This window comes from Dendrobates tinctorius, unplaced genomic scaffold (assembly GCF_039654945.1).
Source record: "Dendrobates tinctorius isolate UK_male_01 unplaced genomic scaffold, ASM3965494v1 ptg000331l, whole genome shotgun sequence".
In the NCBI taxonomy this organism is placed as follows: Eukaryota; Metazoa; Chordata; class Amphibia; order Anura; family Dendrobatidae; genus Dendrobates; species Dendrobates tinctorius.
In genome coordinates, this window is record NW_027361997.1 from 2,863,604 (window position 1) to 2,889,795 (window position 26,192).

A 26,192-nucleotide genomic window follows, 5' to 3' on the forward strand; every position below is an offset into this window, starting at 1 on the left:
TCCCTTTCTACTATTGCATTATGTTTCTTTTTGCCATTTTCAGAAATGTTCTTTCTGTTGGCTGTGGTTCAGCTTATTGTGATTTCAAGCCTTCCTAGATGTCCTAGTTGATATTTGTCATGCTCTGTAAATCTAGTAAAATGTACAAATTGCTTTTTCATCTGTTATACATCGGCACTAACTCTAAACCCAATGGAAGGGTAAGCCTCCAGCCATCGATCCCTAGAGATTTCCTTTAGGCTAAGTCTACACGTAGCGGAATTCCCGCGGAAGTTACCGCTAGAATTCCGGAAATCGCATTTTAAATTCCCGCGATTTTCCCGCGGAAAAACTAGCGTTTTGCAAGCGTAATTAGCTTGCAGAATGCTAGCGTTTTCCAAGCGATCTGGAGCATCGCTTGGAGAACTGATCGACAGGTTGGTCACACTCGTCAAACACAGTGTTTGACGAGTGTAACCAACTTTTTACTACTGATGCTGCCTATGCATACTACTGATAGGATGTAAAAAAATAATTGAAAAAAATATAAAATATTGTTGTTCTCACCTTCCGGTGTCCTGCACAGCCTTTCCCGCCTCTCTCCACGCTCCTGGCATCTTCCGGTCCCAGTAATCCTTTGCGCGAATGACCGCGAGACGTCGCGCTCCCACGAGACCGTGACGTCATCGCGGTCATTCTCGCAAAGGAATACTGGGACCAGAAGATACCGGGAGCATGGAGAGAGGCGGAAAGGCTGCGTGGGACGCCGGCAGGTGAGAATAACAATATTTTTTATTTTAATTCTATTTTTTACAAGGATATGGTACCGACAGCCCGGAGGACAGTCTCCTCTCCTCCAGACCGTGGGTACCATCCGCAAATGTTCTGCTTACTTTTCGCATGGTGGGCACAGCATGTGCATGCTGCGTTTTTTACCGCAAAGCGATTCCGCCGCGGAAAAAAACGCAGCATTAGCACAGCATTGCGGAATCCCATAGGATTGCATGGGATGCTTATTTTTCGCGGAAAAATCGCGCATTTAAAAAAACGCAACGAAAACGCGAAAAAACCGTGACATGTGAACGCAGCCTTACAGGTGATATTCCGCTTCTGGGTGCTGGAGGGTGACTCTTAGTGAGTCGGGGGATGTCATTTTAGGTGTCTTGTGAATTTTAAACAAAGTTGAGAACATTTGACACCTTTAAAAAAAAAAAAAAAAAAAAAGTCACTCCTCTCTTGTCTACAAAATAAGCAGTGCCCATCTTTTTATCTTGATTGTCAATGGCCATTTCCCTTTAAAATGTAAGTATATATTTACAAAAAAAATAAATCAGCGATAAGTCCATGCACTGCATTTCTGGCTGAACATCGCTGTATCTATTATAAGAAGAATAAATAGTATCCGGTCATTGTGGAGAGCTGGGGGATCACTGTAACAGCTCTATTCAGCTTACCAGCCTACAATCTAAATGAACTAATCAAACACAGGCGCTCTTCTTCAGTATGGTCCTCAAAGTACCCTCAATAACTGAGCTACCACATTCCCCACACTAGTGAGGTCACAACAGCGCCCTCAATAACAGTGCCTTCATGTTGCATCAACAAAGTGTCCACAGTTCCATGCCACAGGTGTGATCTCGTAAGGATTAATATCCAAAAGTATCCCCTTAAGGCTATGTGCACACATTGTGGAACTCCCGCGGAAGTTACTGCGGGAATTCCATTCCGTGGGAAAACCGCATTTTAAATTCCCGTGATTTTCCCGCAGAAAAACTAGTGATTTGCAAGCGTAAATAGCTTGCAGAGTGCTAACATTTTCCAAGCGATCTGTAGCATCGCTTGGAGAACTGACAGGTTGGTCACACTCGTCAAACATAGTGTTAGACTAGTATAACCAACTTTTTACTATTGAGGCTGCCTATGCAGCATCAGTAGTAAAAAGATCTGTTAAAAATAATTTAAAAAAATTAAAAATCGTGTTTTTCTCACCTTCCGACGTCCCGCGCAGCATTTCCGATCATCGCGATGCTCCCATTCCCAGTAATGCCATGCGAGACCTTTAATGACGGAGCGGTCTTGCGATACTGTAGTGGTCTCAAGAGACCGCTACGTCATCACAGGTCCTTGCCGCAAGGCATTATTGGGAATGGGAGTTGATGGGAGCATCGGTAAAGCTGCGCGGGACACTGGAAGGTGACTATAACCCGATTTTTCTATTTTAATTCTATTTTTTACAGGGATATGGTACCCACAGCCTGGAGGAGAGTCTCCTCTCCTCCACCCCCTGGGTACCATCCGCAAATGTTCTGCTTACTTTTTGCATGGTGGGCACAGCCACATGAGGAAAGTAAGCAGAACAATGCATTCCTATGTGGGCGGAATCGACACGATTCCGCAAAATTGATGCGCATGCTGCGTATTTTTCCGCGATGCGATTCCGCCGCGGGAAAATCCACAGCATTAGCACAGCATTGTGGAATCCCATAGGATACTGTTTTTTTTGTGTTTTCGCGGCAAAATCGTGCGTTAAAAACCATCGTGAAAAAACTGCAACGTGTGAATGCAGCCTAAGAGTGAACTCATACTGGTCTTGTGTGATTCAACCAATACAAGTGGTTTATGTAAGTGAATTAGTGTGTGGGAAAATCTGTCAAATGTTGAGATATGAGCTCCATGGAAATCAAAGAGGAAACTAAATTTGTAGCTGCACTAATTATTGGTTACTCCCTTCTATTACCCCAACTGGGTATTTCTGTAGGGATTTTCTAAAGCAGATAATCAATTAAGGCATAAACATCTCCCTGGTAATATCACACATGGCACCCCTACTTGGTTCCCAGCTCTTGTCCACCACAGAATCATCGCTATCCCCGATTCAGCTGACAGTTGTCTCGGAGTGGAAAATATTTCTCCCCCACATTCACAAAAAAATGAATTTTTTTTCATCTCACCTGATGAAAAAAGCTTGGCACTCTCCAGATTTTCACACTGAATCCCAGTTGGAAGGATGATGGAGCACAATAACCTCCCAAACATGTTTTGCCAAACTGGTGTCATCAGGGGAATGAGGTTATAATAAGCAGGTTTGGAGGCAGACCGAACCTATATAGGTTTGGTTGTGACATATTTTGAATGATGAAAGAGTCGTTCCCAGCCAATAATCCCAAAGCAAACGAGACAACTATATATTGGGTGCTCTACTAGGTCAAAGTCGTTGTCATTCATTCCTAGTGCCAATGATCTTATCAGACGTCAGAAGGAGATTGGGAACTCCTCTGCCAATCTAAAATGAGCCAGTGTCATACTCTGGGCCAGCTGTCTAATCTCAGTGTGCCATAGCCGAATACTTGCAGGTTACACTTGTGACTCGACGTCTGCGCAGTTAGCAACAGTTCCGAAGTGATCGCGCTTGCGCAGATGGATCCGATGTTACTGCTCATGTCACTGGGCCAAGACCAGGCATGGCAGAGGATTTAGTGCTCAACCGGGAGCTTGGCTACATCTGCACATGTAAAAGACTTGGCGCACAATAGACTCAAAGTCATCTCTGTGCATGTCATTGGACATGTGTATAATCCACAATGGCACAAACATAAGAACTATGATACTGCAAGTTAAATGGACTAACATAAATTGCAACTATTTCTGTGTCCAACCTATATCCTTAGTTGTATGTATTTGCACATAAATCAGCATACTACAGATATTGCCCAAAAAATGGCTTACCATGCAATAAACTCTGCATGCCACTAGATAAACCCTTATTCTATGGTACAGTCTATATTCCTCATAGGTCACCTTGAACCATAACCATGTATAAGGGCTATAGTATGACATAGGCAAATGAAAAACGAGGTCTCACCGGTATTGGTAGGCGGTACATATTATAAACTCATCTCTCCCAAAAATCCTCAGTGGTCGTGACTAGAGTTGAGCGACTTTGGTCGGATCGGGTTTCATGAAACAAAATTTGTTTCAGATGAAACTGGTCCGACTAGGACAAAAAAAGTCGGAGTTTTGTCCGAAACCCGACCCCAATGCAAGTCAATGTGAAAAGTCGGCATTGAGCGGATGACATTCATCCACTCAATGCCAACTTTTATTCCCCATTGACTTGCATTGGTGTCGGGTTTCGGACGAAACTCCGACTTTTTATGCCCTAGTCGGACCAGTTTCATCTGAAACAAATCTTGTTTCATGAAACCCGATCCAACCAAAGTCACTCAACTCAAGCCATTTCAAGAGGTGTACTCCATATTGCTTTTCCTAGCCACCTGTTACCAGAAGGCACTGTGCTCCAGCTCCACTGCTCAGCCCATCAGCACCATTGGTCTGACTTCTGCGCTCTGCAGCATTAGAGCAGCACTTACAAGCGCTATTGGGAAGAGCTTGTCAGCGCTGCGCTCCCTGCCTATGAGAACGGCCACTGCTGACAGACTGCGGGCAACAAGCCGGAAACAAGAAAAGCGCTCTGTGTTCCTGAGAACGGATTTAGTTACAATAAGACAACCCCTGAGATGCGGCTCATCCTGGAGGAGCAGCTAGCGATCTCGGGCCAGCTCGGAATATATGTGGCCTTATGGCGCTGGCACAGTCTGCATACTGGGGAGGCCACATGTAGGTGACCCTGATGGGCTGGGGGCAATATCCCTGCTGCTTATAGTGACCCGACAGCTGCCAGCCATGGCTAGTTCTCTTCTATAAAGTCCAGACTCTAAGGGTATGTGCACACTTTGCGGTTTCTGCTGCGTTTCCGCAGCGGTTTTGGCTCTGCAGAAACGCAGCAGATTCTGCTGCATTGTACAGTACCATTATTTCCTATGGAAATAAAAAAAAGCTGTGCACATGCTGCGGATTTTTCCGCGCGGTTTTGCTGCAGTTTTCAAAACGCAGCATGTCAATTGTTTGGTGCAGAAACGCTGCAGTTTTAGGCTGTGTGCACACGCTGCGGATTTTGCTGTGGTTCCGCAGCGGTTTTGGCTCTGCAGAAACGCAGCAGATTCTGCTGCATTGTACAGTACCATTATTTCCTATGGAAATAAAAAAAAGCTGTGCACATGCTGCGGATTTTTCCGCGCGGTTTTGCTGCGGTTTTCAAAACGCAGCATGTCAATTGTTTGGTGCAGAAACGCTGCAGTTTTAGGCTGTGTGCACACGCTGCGGATTTTGCTGTGGTTCCGCAGCGGTTTTGGCCGCTGCGGACCCGCAGCAGTTTCTGCTGCGGTGTACAGTACCATGATTCCCTATGGGAATCAAAAACCGCAGTGCAGACGGTGCAGAATTTTCCGCGCGGATTATCTGCGGTTTTCAATCCGCAGAAAGAATTGACATGTCAATTCTTTCTGCGGATTCTCCTGCGGTTTGCCATCTCCTCTATTGAGGAGATGAAAAACCGCAGAGCAATCCGCAGGTAAAACCGCAGGTCTTTTGACCTGCGGTTTCACCTGCGGATTTTACAAAATCAGCGCGGATGAATCCGCACCTAATCCGCAGCGTGTGCACACAGCCTTATGGTACGTGCACACGCTGCGGAATCCGCTGCGGATTATAAACCGCACGGATTTTGCAAAAACCGCAGATAATCCGCAGGTCCAAAGAACTGCGGATTATCTGCGGTTTTGCCTGCGGTTTGGTCCTGCGGATTCACTATCTCCACAATGGTGGAGATAGGAACCCGCAGCGGTTTCCGCAGAAAGAATTGACATGCAATTCTTTCTGCGGATTCAAAACCGCAGCAAATCCGCGCGGTTTTTTCCGCAGCGTCGGCACAGCGGTTTTTTTTCCCATTCAAATGAATGGTACTGTACACCGCAGCTAAAACTGCTGCGTGTCCGCAGCGGCCAAAACTGCTGCGGAAACGCAGCGGAATCCGCAGCGTGTGCACGCAGCTTTACACCTCATCCATTATGAGGTGTAAAACCGCAGATAAACCGCAGGTCTTTGTCCTGCGGATTTACCTGCGGCTTTCACTACAAAATCCGCAGAGACAAAAAACTGTGTGCACATACCCTTAGCTTTCACCACAGGACTCGAAAGAAGACTACAACTACCAGAATCCTGATCGCTCAGCCAATCCCAAGAGAGGCTTTTCGGGAACGAGGCCTGAACCGCACATCCAAGAAGTGACGTCAGGCTCCGCCCCCTCAGAGTTTTCCTGCATGCCCGGTGTCCAGGCTCGGCTCTGGTGCCGGTGGATGACTTCTGAGGCCACTCCGGGCACAGAGCTGCTGCAGGTCAGTGCTGCGCTCCCAGCTCATGCCGGCCGTCATTGCGTAGTATTTATTTTCAAGCCACACGTTCGTTATGACACGCGCCGGCTCGTGTCACGTGACTGAAGTCACGTGATTTTACCGTCACTTTTGTTTTCACTGGTAAATCACGCACTTGCTTTCTTTTCACTTGCCCGAGTCACGTGACATTGGGAAACCTCTACAGCGTCGCATGTTTCGCGCTAGTGCTACAGGAGGCTGGCCTCTTGTGCGCATGTCTGTGACAGCTCTGAGGAGTGAGGTGGTCAGACTGACAATTGTCCAATATGGGGTCGTGGCCCCCAAGAATGTCCACACGTCACTGCCAGCACTATAACCCTGTCACTATCCCCTGTGTAACACCACATTTCCCCTGGGATAGTCAGACCCTGATTTGTGAGTCTACGCCCTAAATCCACAGCTGACTTGGGGTGTCTGGCCCAAATGTATTCACCGTGGCGGGATCTGCACAGAGAGAAGCCCTATAGAAAGACAGTACACCCGGTGGGCTCCGCTCCAGTAAATGAGGCCTATTTCCCATGCGAGGTGTTCTATAAGCCAGAGCCTGAATGTATCCGAATGGAATAGTGCAGCCATTGGGGTACTGCCACATGGGGGGCACACTTCTGGCTCTCCCCTGACCAGGGCCTGTGTGTTAGTGTAACCCTTCGTGACCGGCGCTTCCTGGTTTTGCAAAGAGCTATATTTTTTTTAATTTTCCATTAATATATCCACGAGGGCTTTTGCAGGCCACAGTATAGTTTTGATTGATGCCTTTATTTTATCATCTATAATATAACGATGGGAGCGTCACTCTGTCTGAAGCCTCTATAGACTGCGCAAGCGCGACGCGCCTGCGCAGTGCAGAGTGACGCTCCAAGCGTTATATTATAGAATCACCTCTGGTGCCATCATGGTGGTGTGGTTCATGGGGAACTCCCCAATGACGTCAGTGACCCGCACACCTCACTAACAGGCGCCGGAAGCGATGCTCCGGCCGCACTCGCATCGGAGACCTGCACATTAGTGTCTACACTGACCTGTCAGGGTTTCACCTGCGGGGGTGGCGCGGTGCCAGGCTCTGGAGCACGAGTGCGTGCAGCCTGTCAGGTAGACTGTGCGCAGGGCCTGTGTCACCACTGCACACCGGAGAGGGCGAGGGGAGCTGCTCCACGTCCTCCTCCTCGGGGAGGGGAGTGCCATGCATACCAGAATAGGGGGTGAGAGGACCACGCATACCAGGATAGGGGGGTGAGAGGACCATGCATACCAGGACTGAGGGGTGAAAGGACCATGGATACCAGGATTGGGGGGTGAGGGGTACCATACACACTAGGATTGGGGGAGGTGAGGGGACCATACATACCAGAATAGGGATGAGGGGGCCATGCATACCAGGATGAGGAATGGGATACCATGCATACCATTATATGGATGAGGGGGCCTATGCATACCAGGATTGGGGGGTGAGAGGACCATGCATAACAGGATAGGGATGAGAAGTACCATGCATACCATTATAGGGATGAGGGGTAACATGCATACCAGGATAGAGATGAGGTATAGGGATGAGGGGGCCATGCATACCAGGATAGGGATGAGGGGTACCATGCATACCAGGATAGGGATGAGGGGTACCATGCATACCAGGATAGGGATGAGGGTTACCATGCATACCAGGATAGGGATCAGAGGTACTATGCATACCGTTATAGGGATGTGGGGGCCATGCATACCAGGATAGGGATGAGGGGTACCAAGCATACCAGGATAGGGATGTGGGGTGTCATGCTTACCATTATAGGGATGAGGGGGCCATGAACACCAGGATAGGGATGAGGGGTAGCATGCATACCATTATAGGGATGAGGGGTACATGCATACCATTAAACGGCTGAGGGGGCCATGCATACCAGGATAGGGATGAGGGGTACCATGCATATCATTATACGGATGAGGGGGCCATGCATACCATTATAGGGATGAGGGGACCATGCATACCATTTTAGGGATGAGGGGTAACATGCATACCAGGATAGAGATTAGGTGTACCATGCATGCCAGGATGGGGATGAGGGTTACCATGCATACCAGGATAGGGATGTGGGGTGCCATGCATACCATTATAGGGATGAGGGGGCCATGCATACCAGGATAGGGATGTGGGGTGCCATGCATACCATTATAGGGAATGAGGGGGCCATGCATACCAGGATAGGGATGAGGGGTATCATGCATACCAGGATAGAGATGAGGGGGGCATGCATACCATTATAGGGATGAGGGGTACCATGCATACCAGGATAGGCATGAGGGGGCCATGCATACCAGGATAGGGATGAGGGGTACCATGCATACCAGGATAGGGATGAGGGGTACCATGCATACCAGGATAGGGATGAGGGTTACCATGCATACCAGGATAGGGATCAGAGGTACTATGCATACCGTTATAGGGATGTGGGGGCCATGCATACCAGGATAGGGATGAGGGGTACCAAGCATACCAGGATAGGGATGTGGGGTGCCATGCTTACCATTATAGGGATGAGGGGGCCATGAACACCAGGATAGGGATGAGGGGTAGCATGCATACCATTATAGGGATGAGGGGTACATGCATACCATTAAACGGCTGAGGGGGCCATGCATACCAGGATGGGGATGAGGGGTACCATGCAAATCATTATACGGATGAGGGGGCCATGCATACCATTATAGGGATGAGGGGACCATGCATACCATTTTAGGGATGAGGGGTAACATGCATACCAGGATAGAGATTAGGTGTACCATGCATGCCAGGATGGGGATGAGGGTTACCATGCATACCAGGATAGGGATGTGGGGTGCCATGCATACCATTATAGGGATGAGGGGGCCATGCATACCAGGATAGGGATGTGGGGTGCCATGCATACCATTATAGGGATGAGGGGGCCATGCATACCAGGATAGGGATGAGGGGTATCATGCATACCAGGATAGAGATGAGGGGAGCATGCATACCATTATAGGGATGAGGGGTACCATGCATACCAGGATAGGGATGAGGGGTACCATGCATACTAGGATAGGGATGAGGGGTACCATGCATACTAGGATAGGGATGAGGGGGCCATGCACACCAGGATAGGGATGAGGGGTACCAAGCATACCAGGATAGGGATGTGGGGTGCCATGCATACCATTATAGGGATGAGGGGGCCATGAACACCAGGATAGGGATGAGCGGTAGCATGCAAACCATTATAGGGATGAGGGGTACATGCATACCATTATACGGATGAGGGGGCCATGCATACCAGGATAGGGATGAGAGGTACCATGCATACCATTATAGGGATGAGGGGTACCATGCATACCATTATAGGGATGAGGGGTACCATGCATACCATTATAGGGATGAGGGGTACCATGCATACCATTATAGGGATGAGGGGTACCATGCATACCATTATAGGGATGAGGGGGCCATGCATACCATTATAGGGATGAGGGGACCATGCATACCGTTATAGGGATGAGGGGTAACATGCATACCAGGATAGAGATGAGGTGTACCATGCACACCAGGATAGGGATGAGGGGTACCATGCATACCAGGATAGGGATGAGGGGTACCATGCATACCAGGATAGGGATGAGGGGTACCATGCATACCAGGATAGGGATGAGGGGTACCATGCATACCAGGATAAGGATGAGGGGTGCCATGCATACCATTATAGGGATGAGGGGTACCATGCATACCAGGATAGGGATGAGGGGGACATGCATACCAGGATAGGGATGAGGGGTACCATGCATACCAGGATAGGGATGAGGGGTACCATGCATACCAGGATAGGGATGAGGGGTACCATGCATACCAGGATAGGGATGAGGGGTACCATGCATACCAGGATAGGGATGAGGGGTACCAATGCATACCAGGATAGGGATGAGGGGTAGCATGCATACCAGGATAGGGATGAGGGGTACCATGCATACCAGGATAGGGATGAGGGGGCCATGCATACCAGGATAAGGGATGAGGGGTACCATGCATACCATGAAAGGGATGAGGGGGGCCATGCATACCTGGATAGGGATGAGGGGGCCATGCATACCAGGATAGGGATCAGGGGTACTATGCATACCAGGATAGAGATGAGGTATAGGGATGAGGGGTACCATGCATACCAGGATAGGGATGAGGGGTGCCATGCATACCATTATACGGATGAGGGGGCCATGCATACCAGGATATGGATGAGAGGTACCATGCATACCATTATACGGATGAGGGGGCCATGCATACCATTATAGGGATGAGGGGTAACATGCATACCAGGATAGAGATGAGGTGTACCATGCACACCAGGATCGGGATGAGGGGTACCATGCATACCATGATAGGGATGAGGGGGCCATGCATACCAGGATAGGGATGAGGGGGCCATGCATACCAGGATAGGGATGAGGGTTACCATGCATACCATGATAGGGATGAGGGGGCCATGCATACCATGATAGGGATGAGGGGGCCATGCATACCATGATAGGGATGAGAGGTACCATGCATACCATTATAGGGATGAGGGGGCCATGCATACCATTATAGGGATGAGGGGACCATGCATACCATTATAGGGATGAGGGGTAACATGCACACCAGGATAGAGATGAGGTGTACCATGCACACCAGGATCAGGATGAGGGGTACCATGCACACCAGGATCGGGATGAGGGGTACCATGCACACCAGGATAGGGATGAGGGGTACCATGCATACCAGGATAGGGTTGAGGGGTACCATGCATACCAGGATAGGGATGAGGGTTACCATGCATACCATGATAGGGATGAGGGGGCCATGCATACCAGGATAGGGATGAGGGGGCCATGCATACCAGGATAGGGATCAGAGGTACTATGCATACCATTATAGGGATGAGGGGGCCATGCTTACCAGGATAGGGATGTGGGGTGCGATGCATACCATTATAGGGATGAGGGGGCCATGAACACCAGGCAGGATAGGGATGAGGGGTAGCATGCATACCATTATACGGATGAGGGGTACATGCATACCATTATACGGATGAGGGGGCCATGCATACCAGGATAGGGATGAGAGGTACCATGCATACCAGGATAGGGATGAGAGGTACCATGCATACCAGGATAGGGATGAGGGGTACCATGCATACCAGGATAGGGATGAGGGGTACCATGCATACCAGGATAGGGATGAGGGGTACCATGCATACCAGGATAGGGATGAGGGGGCCATGCACACCAGGATAGGGATGAGGTGTACCATGCACACCAGGATAGGGATGAGGGGTACCATGCAAGCCAGGATAGGGATGAGGGGTACCATGCAAGCCAGGATAGGGATGAGGTGTACCATGCACACCAGGATAGGGATGAGGGGGCCATGCATACCAGGATAGGGATCAGAGGTTCTATGCATACCATTATAGGGATGAGGGGGCCATGCATACCAGGATAGGGATGTGGGGTGCCATGCATACCATTATAGGGATGAGGGGGCCATGAACACCAGGCAGGATAGGGATGAGGGGTAGCATGCATACCATTATAGGGATGAGGGGTACATGCATACCATTATACGGATGAGGGGGCCATGCATACCAGGATAGGGATGAGAGGTACCATGCATACCAGGATAGGGATGAGGGGTACCATGCATACCAGGATAGGGATGAGGGTACCATGCATACCAGGATAGGGATGAGGGGTACCATGCATACCAGGATAGGGATGAGGGGGCCATGCACACCAGGATAGGGATGAGGTGTACCATGCACACCAGGATAGGGATGAGGGGTACCATGCAAGCCAGGATAGGGATGAGGGGTACCATGCAAGCCAGGATAGGGATGAGGGGTACCATGCTTACCAGGATAGGGACGAGGGTTACCATGCATACCAGGATAGGGATGAGGGTTACCATGCATACCATGATAGGGATGAGGGGGCCATGCATACCAGGATAGGGATCAGAGGTACTATGCATACCATTATAGGGATGAGGGGGCCATGCATACCAGGATAGGGATGAGGGGTACCATGCATACCAGGATAGGGATGAAAGGGCCATGTATACCAGGATAGGGATCAGAGGTACTATGCATACCATTATAGGGATGAGGGGGCCATGCATACCAGGATAGGGATGAGGGGTACCATGCATACCAGGATAGGGATGAGAGGTACCATGCATACCAGGATAGGGATGTGGGGTGCCATGCATACCATTATAGGATGAGGGGGCCATGAACACCAGGATAGGGATGAGGGGTAGCATGCATACCATTTACAGATGAGGGGGCCATGCATACCAGGATAGGGATGAGAGGTACCATGCATACCATTATAGGGATGAGGGGTACCATGCACACCGGAATAGGGATGAGGGGTACCATGCATACCAGGATAGGGATGAGGGGTACCATGCATACCAGGATAGGGATGAGGGGTACCATGCATACCAGGATAGGGATGAGGGGTACCATGCAGGGCTGTGGAGTTGGAGTTAGTTTTGGTTGGAGTCGGTTGAAATGTACCGACTCCGACTCCAGCTTTAAAAATAATGTATTAATATTTCATAATTGAACTTTCATATGAATTTTATAAATGTTACTCAAATATATATGTTCTATCAAACTATGAACAACAGTGATAAGCAGTTCTGCTGGAGATAGAGACATTTCTTACTTCTTGTGTGTCACTGTTCTCCACTGCCCTTATCTAATCTTATACTTGGTTAACCTCATGCTGCCCCAACCCCCCTACTTACAATGTATGAAACGGAAAGTGAAAATGTGTTGCAAATTCTTAGTAGTAAAGCTCCTCCTCTAGACTAGATCATACTAGGTGTGCGTCTTCCAAGCATCTCACAGCTGCCTTGCTACTCAGAAGAGGAAGACTGTAAGAAGTATTATCCTTTCAACAAACTTTGCATCAGTTAACTGTGAGTACATGAGGTATAATAACAGTATTACTGACCACTATATCAGTTGTACGACCTGGCAATAATTTTGTACAATTGTTTTTAGGAAAAACAATTGTCATTTGGATTGTGAATGCAGAATTAAAAACCTGAGAATGTCAAAGAAGCATCACATTAAATCAGCTGTATTTGAACATTTCAGCATCACTCAAGATAGAAAACATTATGTCTGTCAGTGTATGACAAATGATCCAGACGAAAACAAATGCTGTGAAGCCAAGATGAGTGCATATTCAGGCAAAGATAAAAATGCTCCTACCAGAGCTTCTAATCTAAAGAGACATTTACAGCGCTTTCATCCAGAAGTACTGAAAGCAGTGGATGAGAAAGACTGCATCCAAACCAATGAACCAGTGCCCAGCTCTTCCAGCCAAACAAAGGAGCAGAGAACTTTGCAGCCATCAGTTGCAAGATATTTTGTCAGTGACAAAGTTACTGTGACAATGACAGTAGATACATTTAAAAAACGGATCATAGAGCTTGTTGTAAAGGATAGTGTGCCTATTTCATTATTTTCACGACCAGCTTTTATGTGTCTGAATGGGGAAATGGCCCGCAAGCTTGGTGTTTCTCTGGAGAGAGAGAGTATTAGAAAATTAGTAATAGAAGAAGCTTTTAAACAAAAGGAAGAACTTAAAAAAAACTCTCAAGGGACGCTTTCTGTTTCTTAAAATGGATGCCTGCACACGTCACAGAGTGAACTATTTTGCCATCAATGTCCGATTTGTTTGTGACAAAAATGAAATAGTTACCAAGACATTGGCAGTAAAAGACACCAAAGCTCATCACACCAGTGAGTTTCTCCAGGTCTTGGTGGAAAAGGTTCTGCAAGACTATGAACTTAAAAAAGAGCAAGTTCTTTCTGTCATAACTGACAATGCTTCAAATATGATAAGTACTACTAAGCTAATGAATGAGAGTAATGATGGTGACCAGCAGCTAGAAGAACATTCTGGGTCCACAGACACAGAAATGTTTGAAATAGAGGAACACAGTATTGTAACTGAGGAGCAAACTGAAGTTGCTTCAGATGAACAGCAACATGATAGTTTAGATGATCTTGTTGAAACTGTGTCAATATGTTCTTTCGTTCATCACATGCGCTGTGTTGTGCATACGCTACAGCTGGCTATAAGAGACAGTCTGCAAGAAGGACATGCTGCTGCACTGATTGGCAAGGTGAGAAAATTGGCTACTGTTGCCAGAACCCCTAAAGTTGACTCAATTTTGAAGAGACGTGCTGGAAAAGGGGCAATTATTGATCAAGCCACACGATGGGGCAGTACTTACTTAATGATTCAGTGCTTGATTGAACTGAAAACCTTTCTTGTAGACATGGCTAACCCTCAACTGACGCTAAATGAAAGTCAGTGGAATCAGGTGACTGAGCTGGAAAAATTGCTAGAGCACCCATTTACAGTGACTAAAAAATTACAAGCAGAGGACTTAACTCCAGGTATTTTCTTAAAGGAGTGGAAGAACCTGATGTTTCGCCTGTCCCAAAGAGGAGGGTTAATTGCAAGTGGCATTGCTACATCAATGAAACGGAGAGAGGAACTACTATTACAAAATAACATTCTTTTGGCAGCTGTTTATGTAGACCCAATGCATCGGATTCTTCTAGATGATCAACAGCTAAGTAAAGGAAAAGAAGCTCTGTTTGAAATAGCAGTAAGGATGAAAGGGTTGCAGAACAGTCAGGAGGAACAAGAAGAATTTGGTCGTCCTGCCACATCTTCACCCTCATCATCAACTGATGAAGAATTTAATTTCGAAAAATATTTGGATCACAAGGACCGTGCAAAGCGTTCCCGCATAGAAGAAGAGTCATCCCCATCAAGGAACACAGCCAGTACATTTCAGCAGAATTTTTCATGTGCACTAAAAGAAATTGAGAAATTTGACCGTTCATCAAAAATAACAGTGCAACAAGCGATTCCTCTGTATCCTGACATTGTCAGAGATGTTGCCCGAGTGGTTACTGCTTTGCCACCAACACAAGTTAGTGTAGAGAGGTTGTTCTCTGCTCTCAAAATAATTAGATCAGATTTGAGGGCATCCATGAAGGAGGATCTGACAGAGGCAATACTTTTTCTGAGGACAAATTTATAGATTTCTTCTTATTAACTGCATAAAAGTGTTTATTGCATATTTACTTACAGTTTAGAAAAGTTTATAAAAGTTATTTGCTATATTCTAATTGTATTCTAATAAATGTAGTTTTTGCTCTAAGTGGTCTGATTACTTATATGATGGTGAGAAACTGAATAAGCACGATGTTTAATATTTTACAACAGTAAATTTGTTGTTATGAATTGGCCATTTATGAAGGAGTCGGAGTCGGAGCCTGATAAAATCCAGGAGTCGGAGTCGCAACTGTGGCTTACCGACTCCACAGCCCTGGTACCATGCATACCATTATAGGGATGAGGGCTACCATGCCTACCAGGATAGGGATGAGGGGTACCATGCATACCATTATAGGGATGAGGGGGGCATGCATACCAGGATAGGAGGGGAGCAGTACATACCAGGATGGGAGACCATATAACAATAAAAATGCTCCCCACCCGGGCGTAGAACGGGTTCGTAGCTAGTATAATATAATGAAAAATGGGCAAACAATTCCCAAGGAAGTGAACTGAAAAAAAAAAAAAAAATGCAATTCTAACGTAGGTTTTTGGGTTTTGTTTTTAAGACATTTTGAACTTGATAGACCGAGGTCTTGTTTTCAACGTATGTAATATTATGGTCATAATTAGTGTTGAGCATTCCGATACCGCAAGTATCGGGTATCGGCCGATACTTGCTGTATCGGAATTCCGATACCGACTTCCGATATTTTTTCAATATCGGAAGTCGGAATCGGAAGTTCAAAGTTGATTGACAGCCTGACGTCATCATGATGCGCGGTGTGTGCGCATCATGATGCGCCGTCATTTCGGGCCTTCCGGGGGTCTCTGCCGGCCTGCCGGGGGGGCTGTGTGGACTGCCGGGGGTCTGTACCGGCCTGCCGGGGGGCTGTGCCGGCCTGCCGGGGGGCTGTGTGGACTGCCCGGGGTCTGTACCGGCCTGCCGGGGGGCTGTGCCGGCCTGCCGGTGGTCTGTGCACCCTGTGGGGGTCTGTACCGGCCTGCCGTGGGGCTGTGCCGGCCTGCCGGGGGGCTGTGCTGATGTCCGGGGGTCTGTGCAAGCATCGTCCGATGGGACTATAAGTCCCATCTGGCGATGCCTGCTACCATGACAGTGATTGACACATTAGCCAATGATGGGACAGTAGTAGCAGCAATTGCATAAAGTGAGACTAGGGACTTTTTTTTTTTTTAAGTGGCGGAGGAATACCGTGCGGAAGGATACCTACCTTCCGTCATTGGATTCCTGCAGCCCGTAGAGAACGGCAGCATCAGCTGATGCTGCAGTTTTCTACCCAAGATCGTCGTGGGACACACTCGTGGACTGCTTCGGATCGTGGGTGAGTATTTTTGTGGTTTGTTATGTTAATATTTATTCCGTAAAAGACAATGGCTTCGGGGAACAATGTGACAAGTATTGGTAAGTATGTTACTCTATGTTATATGTACTGTATGTCTATGTATGTATTGTATGAATGTATTGTATGTAGTATGTATGTAGTATATATGTGGTATGTATGTAGTATGTATGTAGTATATATGTGGTATGTATGTAGCATGTAGTATGTATGTAGCATGCATGTAGCATGCAGTATGTATGTAGCATGCATGTAGTATATATGTAGTATGTATGTGGTATTTATGTAGCATGTAGTATGTATGTAGCATGCATGTAGTATGTATGTAGTATGTATGTAGTATGTAGTATGTATGTAGTATGTATGTAGTATATATGTAGTATGTATGTAGCATGTAGTATGTATGTAGCATGCATGTAGTATATATGTAGTATGTATGTAGTATATATGTAGTATGTATGTAGCATGTAGCATGCATGTAGTATATATGTAGTATGTATGTAGCATGTAGTATGTATGTAGCATGCATGTAGTATGTATGTAGTATGTATGTGGTATGTATGTAGCATGTAGCATGCATGTAGTATGTATGTAGTATATATGTGGTATGTATGTAGCATGTATGTATGTAGCATGTAGTATGTATGTAGCATGCAGTATGTATGTAGCATGCAGTATGTATGTAGCATGCAGTATGTATGTAGCATGCATGCAGTATGTATGTAGCATGCATGCAGTATGTATGTAGCATGCATGCAGTATGTATGTAGCATGCATGCAGTATGTATGTAGCATGCATGCAGTATGTATGTAGCATGCATGCAGTATGTATGTAGCATGCATGCAGTATGTATGTAGCATGCATGTAGTATGTATGTAGCATGTAGTATACATGTAGTATGCATGTTGCATGCATGTAGTATATATGTAGTATGTATGTTGCATGTAGTATATATGTAGTATGAATGTAGCATGTATGTAGTATGCATGTTGTATGTATGTAGCATGTATGTAGCATGTAATTTTTTTTTTTTTTTTTTTTTTTTTTTTTTTTTTAAACATTCAACACATTAGCCGGATGATGGGACTACTACTGTCCCATCATTGGCTAATGTGTCAATCACTGTCATGGTAGCAGGCATCGCCCGATGGGACTTGTAGTCCCATCGGACGATGCCTGCACAGACCCCCGGCAGGCCGGCACAGCCCACCGGCAGGCCGGCACAGCCCCCCCGGCAGGCCGGCACAGCCCCCCGGCAGGCCGGCACAGCCCCCCCGGAGCCTGCACAGCCCCCCCGGCAGGCCGTCACAGCCCCCCGGCAGGCCGGCACAGACCACCGGAGCCTGCACAGACCCCCTGGCAGGCCGGCACAGCCCCCCGAAAGGCCCGTACAGACCCCAGAGAGGCTGTACAAGGCAAAAACAGGGTTTTTCTTATTCCGATACCGGAAGTCCCATAGACTTGAATGGGACTTCCGTATCGGAATCGGCGATACCGATACTTTTTTTTAAGATCGGCCGATCCATTCCGATCCGATACTTTGAAGTATCGGACGGTATCGCTCAACTCTAGTCATAATGATTACGGCAATACCAAACTAAAAGGTGGGTTTTTTTGGGGTTTTTTCTAAGTCTCGATTTCTATATATTTTACACTCCCATTTGTGCTGAGCTTGCATCTTTACTGATGTTATTTTGTAGCACATTTTTAGGTTATTAAGGGGACTTGAAGCTGCGATCTTTTGATCACTTGTTCTATGTACAGCAGAGAAAGGTATTTAAATGGCTAAACAGCAGACACCACTGTATACGACCACAATTTACATAGGATATACTATTCTGTCCTTTGTCAGGAAGGGGTTAATGTATACTTCTGGATCTTTTCTCACGGGTTCCCTTTAAAGGGAAACTGACAGGTGATACGGGCTGCCCAGTCCACAACCGGCATTTATCAGACACTGGCTGTACGATTGCAGCCAGGTATCTTGTACTCTGAAACACTATTAGGTATCTGAGAAAAACATACCCTATAAGTAGGGACCAAGCCGCGCTGGATAATAGTTGGACAGACGGGTCCACACCGGCTTTTCCTCATCCATTGCCAGTGACACAGGTCTCCTCCTATACAGGCAGAGATTTGCGAGTCGTTGGCAGGAGTCGGTTAGACGTCACCAGAGACTCTCCTATCTGACTAGTCACTCTTACAGCTCTGTCCCGGTGACTTTTAAAGTGTTCATCTGAAGCGTTTCAGCATTTCAAAGTCAAACATACATGGCTGTGATCATATATTCAGTGTCTGCTGCCCAAGGTTCGGCATGTATGAGCTGTCAGGTTCTCTTAAATTTGAGTGGTATAACTATCGGTCTTGAAAACAGAGAAATTAACAATTTTAGAACTGAACATTTTTCCAAAGTTGCTTTAAAACTTTATTTTTTTTTTATAAACACAAAAACATGACCTCAACATTTTTATTACCATATAAAGGGGCACAGGGCAGATGACAAATTGGGCTACTTTCAGAAATGGACATAGTCAGGAGTTTGAGTGATTAATTACATTTCAATTTACTGTATTAAACTAGGAGTTCAAATATGCCATCCTGGACCCAAACATGCCATCCTGGCCCCAAATGCTGATGCCTCTTATGTCCTGCTCTGTCTCTTATGGCACTGCAGAGATGGCTGAGTTGTTAGGCAGAAAATAATGTGGAAGTTCAAGGCACCAGCCGAGAATTGAGTATTTGTAGCATGACTCCAAGAGCACCAAAGTAGACCATTGCAGTGATGGAATATACGTTTGCAGCCTAGTAAATGTGAGTGTTTAACGGGAGATGCTCATAGAACGGAATAAAAAACAAACGCAAAGGTACACCGCCGAAACGCGCGTAGGAGCAGTGGCACCATCGCATGGTCAGGTAAACATCTAGCTATTCCTTTTCAGTATACTATATGGACTCTTACCAACTTAACACTTCTTAAATCCTATGCTCTGTACAAGCACTATGCACTTAATATGAGTTAGGGACACTTATTTAGTCTCCGTGTTAGTATCGTATATGTTCTATATTTATTTAATTGTGCTAATTCATTTGCCTGCCATCCGGCGGTTCCATCAACTTTCCCACTTTTATGGCTACATAGCTAATGTCTTTAAAAAGATGGTGTTTCGATTGCTTTCATGGTATCAGTAAGTCCCAAAAAGCTTGAATTTCTTCCCGTAATATGACAAAAGAGTCATATATGATCAAAAAGTAACCTTTTATTTAATCTACTGCAGAATCCTGGACATTGGTTCCATATGCTTCAAAGGCGGCGTCACATCTCTCTAAAATGACGGACAATAGTAGGAGTCCTCTAATAGAGATATTAAGTGTCACCCTGGAGATCCTCTGTGTGCTGACTGAAGAGGTGAGCGCTTCTCAAAATGTCGCAATCTTATTTATAAGTGGTTAGTGCTAGACCAGTTTTGAATTGAATATGAGTATTAGTTCTAGATAATTTTGACAAAAACATATGTAATCTGAATTCAGGATGTAGCGCTTTACATTGCAATTGTTGCAGTTGGGTATTTAAATCTGAGAACAGTTTTACGATCTATAAAATAATTGTGGCCACACAATTTGAAAAGGTAGAGGATTAATTGTAACGAGCAGGAGAATGGTGGCCTGGGAGGAGCAGAGTACACTACCTGCAGGTACAGTAAAGGGAACATCACTGGTGTCTGAGGGGGAGAGCTTGGGATACAAGGGTGTGGATATCGCTAGCATAGAACGGGAAGTGCTATCGAAATGATAGTGGCTCCTATTTCCATCAAGGTCTACAGTGAAAACAACCAAATGGTGTATCCAACAGAATTATCACAAGAAGTTGTGATTGTGGTCTTTGATTTGGCTGAAATGTGCCATTACAGATCTCTACCAATGTGTACATGATCTTGCAGGATAATAGTGAAAAAGTGTGGTCGATGGGTGATAACTCAATCACTGCTACATGAGAAAAGGAATTACAAGAAGATCCTAGACCTCACCAACAAGATCATTGAGCTGCTGACTGGAGAGGTGAGCGCTGCTGGGAATACTGGGACTTTATGTAGTATCACAAGGGATAATGTGTTTGGATGATAATTTATCATTGTGTCTCAGGTTCCTATAAGGTGTCAGGACGTCACAGTCTATTTTACCATTGAGGAGTGGGAGTACTTAGAAGGACACAAGGATCTGTACAATCATGTTATGATGAAGAATGGCCAGTCCCCTATGGCTCTGGGTAAGTTTACAAGTAGTGACAGTTCAGCTATTACTGGAAATAAGAAATGGGCAGCGTTTCAGGAGATATTGAAAATGTAGTGTACTATATTGCTCCATATTTGTACATTTAGATGGGTCAATAAAGTAACCCCCTTTTTTTTATCACCTTTTCAGGCTCAGCCTGTTTGTTTTTTATGCTATTGAAGAATGCGGAGTGGTGGACATTGTGCTTTTTTATTTTTAAGCTATTATTGGTGGTAGCTTCTGAAAATCCAGGTTACATTGTTGTTTTATACAACTTGAATTGGGTTAACAATAATGTGTAGTTGAGTATCAGGGAGTAAAGGAGTAATGACTGCTACATGGTTTAAAGGGAACCTACCACTAGGAAAAAGCAGTCCAATCTGCAGGCACGATGTTGGAGAGCAGGAGGAGCTGAGCAGATTGCTTTATAGTTTGTGAGAAAAGATTCAGTATATCCTGTTATTTCGTCATATATGCCTCTGCTCTTCCTGAGATTTTCATTTCAATGGGTGGTCCGATCATTGACTGACAGCTTTCTTTATGAATGTGTGTACATTTATAGCTCTGTCACTGATAGGACCGCCCACTGGACCAAAAATCCCAGCAAGAGCCGAGGTTTAAATGATGAAATCACAGATTATACTGAATCTTTTCTCACAAAACTATATAGCAATCTAGAGGAGAGAGGATCAGGGAGCTTCCATGTAACGATGATTGTAGTCGACTGAGGCTGAATTTGGTGAACCACAGGTGGGTGCCAATCCTGCTGGTGAGCACAGCTGTAACAGAAGAGGAAAAGGATATTTACAGCACTCCAACCAGGTAAAGTGAAAAAAAAAACATTATTTAGGCATAATTAAGCAAAGGACAGTGAATTAAAAACACTTATAGCAATCTCCTCAGTCGGGCCGGCTCAAAGGTTTCGTGGGCCCCAGGCGAAAGAGTCTCAGTGGACCCTTTTAATACATACCATGAAGCATGATGTACAGATAGAGCAGAGAAATAGAAGTATAGTGCAGTGCCAAAGATTTCACTACTACACAGTAATCCATGTAGTATAATGCACAGCTCATAGTCATCCATGGAGTATCATGGACCTTGATAATCATCCATGTAGTGCAATGCACCTCCATAGTTATCCATGTAGTATAGTGCACAGCCCATAGTCTTCTATATAGTATAATTCACAGCTCATAGTCATCTATATAGTATAATGCACAGCCCATAGTCATCCTTGTAGTATAATGCACAGCCCATAGTCATCCATGTAGTATAATGCACCTCCATAGTCATCCATGTAGTATAATACACAGCCCGTAGTCATCCATGTAGTATAATACACAGCCCGTAGTCAACCATAAAGCATAATGCACAGCCCATAGTCATCCATAAAGTATACTGCACCCCCATAGTCATCCATAAAGCATAATGCACAGCCCATAGTCATCCATGTAGTATAATGCATCTCCACAGCTATCCATGTAGTATAATGTACAGTCCACAGTCATCCATGTGGTATAGTGCACAGTCCACAGTCATCCATGTGGTATAGTGCACAGTCATCCATGTGGTATAGTGCATAGTCCACAGTCATCCATGTGGTATAATGCACAGCCCATAGTCATCCATGCAGTGTAATGCACAGCCCATAGTCATCCATAAAGTATAATGCACAGCCCATAGTCATCCATAAAGTATAATGCACAACCCATAGTCATCCATAAAGTATAATGCACCCCCATAGTCATCCATAATGCACAGCCTATAGTCATCCATGTAGTATAATGCATCTCCACAGCCATCCATGTAGTATAATGTACAGTCCATAGTCATTCATGTGGTATAATGCACAGTCCACAGTCATCCATGTGGTATAGTGCACAGTCATCCATGTGGTATAGTGCATAGTCCACAGTCATCCATGCAGTGTAATGCACAGCCCATAGTCATCCATAAAGTATAATGCACAGCCCATAGTCATCCATAAAGTATAATGCACAACCCATAGTCATCCATAAAGTATAATGCACCCCCATAGTCATCCATAATGCACAGCCTATAGTCATCCATGTAGTATAATGCATCTCCACAGCCATCCATGTAGTATAATGTACAGTCCATAGTCATCCATGTGGTATAGTCCACAGTCATCCATGTAGTATAATGCACAGCCCATAGTCCTCTATGTAGTGTAATGCACAGCCTCTAGTCATGCATGTAGTACTATGGCCACCATGTACTCACTGATTTTAGAAAAAAATAAATAAATAATACTCACTTTCCCTCGCTCCTCTGTCATGTGGCATCCTCTTCTGAAGCCGTCAGCTGACTTCAGCCTGCACGCAATAGAAACACATAGAACATAGAAACACATAGAAGCACTGCCGTGCACCCGCTGTCACGTGCATGCCGACTCATTTGCTGGCCTCTGATTGGCTGGCAGCATGTATTGCCCCACATGGAACCAATGGGTCTGTGCTTCAATACACTTTAGCTGAAGTATTTTCTGACGTCAGCAAGCCTGGTCACAACAGCCAGTGGCCCCCCCCCCAATGTCCACAGCCCCGACACATGCCCAGGTGCACTGGGTGGTGATGCCAGCCCTGCTACTCACCTCCTCTGGCTCTATAACATAGTGCCTGCAGGTTGGACTGCATTTTCATGGTCACAGGTTCCCTTTAGGTCGGATTCACATTTTGCTAGAGAAACTAATAACAATTGTGCATATCTCCTCACCAGATACTACTGAAATCCAGCAGGTCCCCACAGGAAACCATATTGATGTTATTTCAAGAAAACATTTTGGTGTGCCAGAAGAGTCCACCAACTTTCAAGACTCCCAGTCTGAGGATAGAAAGATTTGGCATTCAGAAGCACATTTGTCAACTGTCTTCGGTGTTGGAAAAAATGTCATACTAGATAAACAGTATGATATTACCTCACGTAATTCCCAGTCATCAGAGGAATCTATCTCTCTTAATAGACAAAAATCGGACAGCAACTTCTTTTTGAAAGAGAATAGTTCCAACCAAACAAAGGAGATAGAGCTAGCATTACTGGAGAAACCATTATGTGCTCAGGATTCCCAGAAAGATCTCCTGTTTCTTCAGATAAAAGAAGAACCAAGTTCCTGTGAGGAAGATTTTACTGATATAGAAACTTTTAAGTTACCGATCTTGAAGAAATAGACCATGAATCTCCTGCTAACAAAGACTCAGACTACATTAGGAGTCCACACGTAACAAGAACTTCCATTTCTACAGGCCCTAACCAAGACGGTAGTGAAATAGAATACACACAGAGTCCATCAGGCGGTAACTTCATGGAGTCAGAGATATTATCCTTTAATGGTGAACAGATATTCCAATGTTCTTATTGTTTAAAGGCATTCAACAAAAATACACAACTTAATTTGCACATAAAGAGTCACGAAAATCCAAAAACATTCACATGCTCAGAATGTGGAGAATGTTTTTCTAGAAAATTTGAGCTTATGACGCATCGTAGCATTCACATGGGAGAAGAACCGTTTGCCTGTCCAGAGTATGGTGAACAGTTTGTCAATTGTGCAAATGTCATTGCCCATCAAGCGATTCATAAACAGCCAATATCTATGGGTACTGACCCACTGCTTGTTGAGAAAGATGAACCTTCAGTATTCTGCTCAGACTGTGGATTGAATTTTAAGACTGGCAAAGATTTTTCTGACCATCAAAAGAGTCACAAGGAAGAGAATATGTATGTATGCCCTGTGTGTGGTAAAGGTTTCACAATAAGAGGACATGTTAGTAACCACAGTAGAATTCACTCAGGGGTAAAGCGTAGCTTGTTCTCTGAAAGTGAGGAACCTGCTCCTCAAACACGAAAGAGACCATTTATATGCTTTGCCTGTGGTAAATGTTTCCCAAGTCGTTCCCATTTAGACAGACATGAAAGAATCCATACAGGAGAGAAACCATTCTCATGTTCTGAATGTGACAAACGATTTACCGACCGTTCTGGCCTTGTGATACATCAAAGGATACATACCGGAGAAAAGCTATATTCATGTAATGATTGGGTAAATATTTTCGAGATCGCTCCGGACTTGTCGGCCATCAGAGACATCACACTGGACAGCAACCATTCAGGTGCCTTAAGTGCGGAAAGTGTTTTCACAGTAGGGCACGCCTGGAACGTCATGGAGGCGTTCACAAGACAGAAGAATCACATCCTTGCCCAGAGTGTCACCAGAGTTTTACAAGTGTTTCTGCCATGACTATTCATTACAGAAGTCACTTTGGAGAACACCTTAGTGATCAAGCCACTGAAAACATTGCTTTTCAATTCCTTCCTCAAGGTCAACCAAGATATCACCGAACAAAGAAGTCGCAACATGTCCACCCTGAAGGTGTAACCAGTGCAGAGTTAGATCAGGAGGCTCATCCCACTGATAAGGTGTCCTCGTCTTCAAAGTGTAGAAAGTTACCTCTTTCTCGTACTTTTCTGGTGCCTAAGAGAAGACATGCCGAAAGCAAAGTGTTCTCAGTGTGATGAGTCTTTTCTAGATCTTTCAAGTTATAATGCACATGAGCATCAACACACTGGGGAAAAGTCCTACAAATGTCCGAAATGTGGGGAATGTTTTGTTTTGAAAGGTTACCTAACTAAACACTTAGAAACCCATGCGTGATATGTTTTCTTTGAATGAATGGACTCACTGTGTCTATTAGGTATTTAAGTGTCAGCCACAGTAAAAAGTAATTTATTATGCGCAGTTGGTTAAGCTAGTGTTTTCTGACATTACATTAATAGGAATTTAAAGGAACCATATATTCAACCTCAATATCATGGCTTGATGGGGCCATGCCTTGGAACGGTTTTCCTGTATTATTCTTACCTAGGCTCAAAGACCTAAAATACCAAAGTTAGCTTTTAGTCACCCTCCCTGGGTTCACTGCTGACTTCCTCCTGTTGGACTGTTGTTTGTTGATTAGCTGCAGCCGTGACGTCCAGTCTACCTTGCTGCAGCCATTCACTGATCTCAACAGAGCCGCTGATATCAGTGATTGGATGTAGTGGATACAAGAGCTGTAGATGCGTCGTCATCTCTGCAGCCAATCAACAAAGATCAGAGAAGTGGCTTTTTAATGGTTAAGCCTTGACATCCTATTTATTATATGTTCTGGGAAACAGTGTTGT

General features: G+C 45.4%; 1 pseudogene; it reads left to right on the forward strand.

Annotated features, from left to right (window-relative positions):
- Positions 1-6,076: 6,076 nt before the first annotated feature.
- On the forward strand, positions 6,077-25,676 carry LOC141074265 (uncharacterized; annotated as a pseudogene).
- The last annotated feature ends 516 nt before the right edge of the window (positions 25,677-26,192 follow it).